The sequence below is a fragment of the Solanum lycopersicum genome, chromosome 8 (assembly GCF_036512215.1).
Source record: "Solanum lycopersicum chromosome 8, SLM_r2.1".
NCBI lineage: Eukaryota > Viridiplantae > Streptophyta > Magnoliopsida > Solanales > Solanaceae > Solanum > Solanum lycopersicum.
The window spans coordinates 60,605,503-60,610,714 of record NC_090807.1 but is presented as its reverse complement, the minus strand read 5'-3'; the positions used below and the strand labels follow the sequence as shown (position 1 = coordinate 60,610,714).

At 32.1% G+C, this 5,212-nt stretch overlaps 1 pseudogene; it reads left to right on the top strand.

Annotated features, from left to right (window-relative positions):
* Positions 1 to 2,505: 2,505 nt before the first annotated feature.
* Positions 2,506 to 4,947, top strand: LOC101254721 (RNA-binding KH domain-containing protein PEPPER-like; annotated as a pseudogene).
* Positions 4,948 to 5,212: the final 265 nt, after the last annotated feature.

The following is a 5,212-nucleotide window of genomic DNA, read 5'->3' as shown; positions in this document are numbered from 1 at the left end:
AATATGTGGTGGTTTTGGTCTTCCACTGGCCGTAGAAACTTTGTGAGGGCTGCACAACAACTGCCTAGAAAGGAGAAAGCATTATTATTATTATTTTTTTGCTTTATGACCTGACGATATTCAAGATTTAATATATAAAACATGTCGAATAATAAAATTAGGAAGAAAAATCGAGATAAATTTTAGTACTTTCTGAAATTTCTTTCTTTTAATTTTTCTTCATTTTAGTTCTTTTATTCAAAATTTTGAATTTCTTTAAGTAATATTACATAATTTTATTGAAGAAATTATTGCAAAGTTGACTTTGATATCAAACTGAATACCATTGTTTCATTGACATGTTCATTTCCCCCCTTAAACTTTGAAGAATTATTGTTCTATGTTATACAATTAATAATGGTGAAAATGCACAAGTATCCTCCTATTATTATAACTAGCACAGAATTACTTTTATTAGTAAAAAAACTCCTTTTGTTTGTTTTGATAATTTTATTGTTATTATTATTTTTATATGTTTTTCATCACTTAATAATATATGTAGTATATTATGATTTTCATATTATAATTTCATAAATGAATCCTAATTATTTATGCAAAATTGGAAAATTACATAATGAAAGTTTTTTTTTTAGAAAGTAACGCTCAAGACGTTATATTAAGACACCTCTTTCCATTTTTCGCATACAACCAAAATCCTTTCAGCAAAACTCACTGAAAAAATCTTCTCACTCTGTTTTTTCTCTCAACTCAATAATGGTGTACTCTATTGTTACTAGCTCATCATTTGCACCGGCGATAAATCCGGTTCTTTTGGTACTGGGGAATCAATTGCGGTTGTGCAAAAATGGCTGGGATAGTCTGGGGATAAGAAATTTTTAAGAATAATAACGCTAAGTCCCTCAACGCTGACTTACCAAAAAAATATTAATTAAATTGAATTAACGGCCGTTTGACAGATATCCGGTAATAATTTGGACATGTCGTTCAACTTTAACGAATTACCCTTTTTATTTATACAAAAAATAATTATTCATTTCAGATAAGATAAGTGAACCTTTTAACTTCAGATATCACAACTCACAACTAACTTTTTACGCGCGAAGTTATTAATTTTTAACGTATTTCATATTTTTGTTCAGTTGATAAACAATATGGACATGTTTTTAAAAGAACTCGATAAACTTCATCTAACCGTTATTTCAGTTATTAGAAGGACATAATTACTTTTATTAATATACTTTTTTTATATGCAATTGATTTTCCTTTATCATTTTGATTAACTTTGAGCAACTTGTCAAAATTAGTAAAGACTATATAAACGATTTTTCAAAATCCAACGGTTTTTCAAAATAGCAATAATGTTAAGTTGTTCATCAATCTAACGGATTTTTGAAAATAATAATGGTAAGTCCCTCAATGCTGACTTAAAACGAATGAACGGTCGTTTGAGAGCTGTGAATAATAGGATAGGTCGCTCAACTCTATTGAATTATCCGATTCGTCGTATAAAAAATAAGTATCCCTTTATCCATTTAAGATAAGATAAGTGAAACTTCTAACTTCATATTTTATAATTCACGACTATTTATGTACACGCAAGTTATTAATTATTAATGTATTCGATAGTTTTATTTAGCTAATAAACAATATGGAAATGTTTTTAAAAGAACTTGATAAACTTCATCTAATCGTCACTTCAGTTATTAGAAGGACATAATTACTTTTATTTGTACACTTTTTTGTGATAAACAATTAATTTTTCTTATTATTTTAATATCATAATGGATAAATTTTGAGCGGCAAAATTTAGTAATGGCTATATAAACGATTTTTCAAAAATACAATGGTTTTTCAAAATAGCAATAATTTTAAGTCGTTCATCAACCCAACGATTTTTTTAACAATAATAACGGTAAGTCCCTCAACATTGACTTACCAAAAAATTAATCAAACTGAATTAAAGTCGTTTGACAGACATCCATTAATAATTCTTACATCTTGCTCAATTTTAACGAATTATCCGTTGTAGTCGTAGTGAACCTTCTAACTTCAGATTCCAGAGCTCACGACTATTTATTTACGCATGAAATTATTATTTTTTAACGTATTCGACATTTTTATTCGGTTAATTAAACAACATGGAATTTTTTCTTAAAAAATCAATAAATTTCAAATAATTGTTATATCAGTTATAATAACGAGCACAAAATCACTTTATTAGCAAAAAAACTCCTTTTTTTGTTTTGATAATTTATATTTTCTTATTGTTCTTATATTAAACTTATGCTTATAATTACTTAATAATAAATATTTTATATTATGATTTCATATTATAATTTTGTAAAGAGATCCTAATTATTTATACAAAATATAATATTTTTTCTAGAAAGTAACGCCAAGCTATTTATATTAAAGGCAGATACCTCTTTTCATTTTTCACTTACGACCAAACCTTTTTCATTGAAAAACACTTTTCACTCTGTTTTTTTTTCTCTCAACTCAACAATGGTTTACTCGACTGTTACTAGCTCATTATTTGCACCGGCAATTCGTGCTTCATCGTCAGTTCCGCCGCCTCCGCCGAAATCGCTTGCTGTAAAATCCGATTATGTTGCTACAGGGGAATCAGTTCAGAAATGGCCGGGATGGCCCGGGGATAACATTTTCAAGCTAGTTGTGCCAATTGCTAAAGTTGGTGGTATAATTGGGCGGAGGGGAGAAGTTGTAAAGAGGATGTGTAAAGAGACTGGTGCCACTGTTCGTGTTCTGGAAAGTTCTATTGGCAATGCTGATCAAATCGTAAGTTTTTGATCGAATAATTTTTGATAATTCTTTAGTTTTTTTTCTTTTTTGGGATTTTTGTTTGAATTTAGATGATTTTGATGTGTGTAAAAACATCAATTGTTGTGATGAAACAGTAAAATTCATCAAAAACTTGTGTGAGTTGATTCGATCCAAGTATTTTATATTTGCTTCATCGTTTTTCAGGTTTTAATAACTGGTAGAGAAAATCCAGATGTTGAGGTATCTCTAGCAATGGATGCTGCTATTAGAATTTTTAAGTGTGTTGCGGGGCTAAACAATGATGATCCAGGAGCAGTAGCTGCATTTGTGTCTTCAAAGCCATTCACTTAGTGGCTTCAGCACAAGCCATTCACTTGATCGGTAAAAAAGGTTCCACGATCAATTCAATACAATAAAGATCAGGTGTTGTGCTAAGAGTATTACCTACAGGTGAGATCTTTAAGTTTTTTACTAATATGGCCTGACACAATCATCTCATATGTAATAATTTCTGAATTTCACAGATAATGTGGCCCTTTGTGCCACTAAAGATGATAGGATTATTGAAATACATGGAGAAGGTCCGAAGGTTCTCAATGCTTTTGATGAAGTTGTTTAACTACTGAGGAAGTTCCTGGTCCATCATAATATGATACCGATTTTTGAGAAAATGGTAATTTATACCGATTTTTGAGAAAATGGTAATTTTGATACTTTTAACTGAATTTTAATTTTTTTTTGTGTGTGTGCGCGTGCGTGCGTACGTGCGCGCGCGCGCGTGTGTGCGCGCGCGCTTACTAACTACCTGGGCTGATAAACCACAATATCAGCCTTCTCGTCCTGCATCTGCAGCTGTTTCTGATTACCAAGACCCTTACTTACTTGATCATGGAACTGCCGTGGACTCCAAAACCCCACGGTCTACACTACCGCGATATGGACAGGATATTGTAACAAAGGTTAGTTATGGATACTCTATGTCTCCATTTTCTACCAGTATCGTGGATTTTATGGCTTCATTGTAGTTTGATTTTGTTGCGGAAAATCAATATTTATATCGTGCAAAAATGTTGCCATGATTTAGAGTTTGAGCAAAGATCACTCTGTGATCTCGCCTTTTTAATTTCATTTCCTGTTGTGGTTTTGTGGGGTTGCTTTTTTTTTTTGAACATGTGTGGCCTAGTTGTCCTTATCTAATTTAATATATCCATTATGAGAAAAGTCCGGTAGATGACTGGCTCAGTAGAAAACAGAAATAAGGATATTACCGAAGAATGATAAATTTAGTAATAGAAAATTGTCAGGTTTCATGGATATAATTATTATCACAATTTCATGCTTGTGACTATGAATGATAAATTTAGTAATAGAAAATTTTCTTTTGAACTTAATTGACATGAGTTACATTTCATCGTAATCATTTAACTTTTTCGTTCATTTGCGCTTTCTGTGTTAAATGTGTATTATAGTAGCACTTCGCTCTTGAACTTGAATCTATAGAAGCTCTTGAATCTGTAGAAGCTCTTTGTTTCTGCTTAACCGTTTCCCTAACAATATGAACATTAGCTAAATGTATCTATCTCAGATCACAAAGGTTATGCAAGTCCCGCTGGGGTATGCTGAGGAAATCATTGGTGCTGAAGGCTGTAATATAGCATATATTCGCCGCACAAGTGGGGCAACTCTTACTGTGCAAGGGAGCCGAATACCTGAAGAAATCACTATTTAGATTAAGGGTACCTCATCAGAGGTTAAAGCAGCTGAACAACTTATTCATGTACGGAGACCATCGCCCTGCACCTCACTTTTTTTCTTCGCCACAAGTAATTTATAGTTTCAAAAAAGTCAATATATATAAGGAGATCATGTCCCTTAATTAGCTGGTATTGTTAGTCACTTATGTCTCTGTACTCTACCAGATTATATTCTTCCCTCTGGGTCCTTTTTCCTTATATTACAAAATATGTGAAAATCTCGTTACACGTTTCATAAGAAGCATGATTCAGCTAGCTTATGCTTGTTTATTCACTTGTATTTGTGCAGGAGTTCATTGACAACCACCAAGAGCCAGCCCCAAGAATGTATGGGATGGGTGAACCTGAGTTTGGTTCTTTTTCGCGTTATGGTGACCCCTATTCTTCATCATCTTCGTTTCCACCTTAGAGTTTTGAGGGGTATGGATCATCTTTTCCACCTCAGAATTTCGAGGGGTATGGATCGTCTAGTTTAGGAGGAGGATACAACAGTTATAGATACTAAGGGCAGTAGTCTTTGTGGAATAGTTATTGAGAAACTTCTCTTTTACAGTTCTTCTTGTGAACTTTGTTTTAGATGATTTTATGTATCTAATTAACTTTAAGTTCAAGTTCTATTGAAACTTTGGTATTGGAAATATATATTTTGGTGTTGATTCTTTTGTTTCTAGATT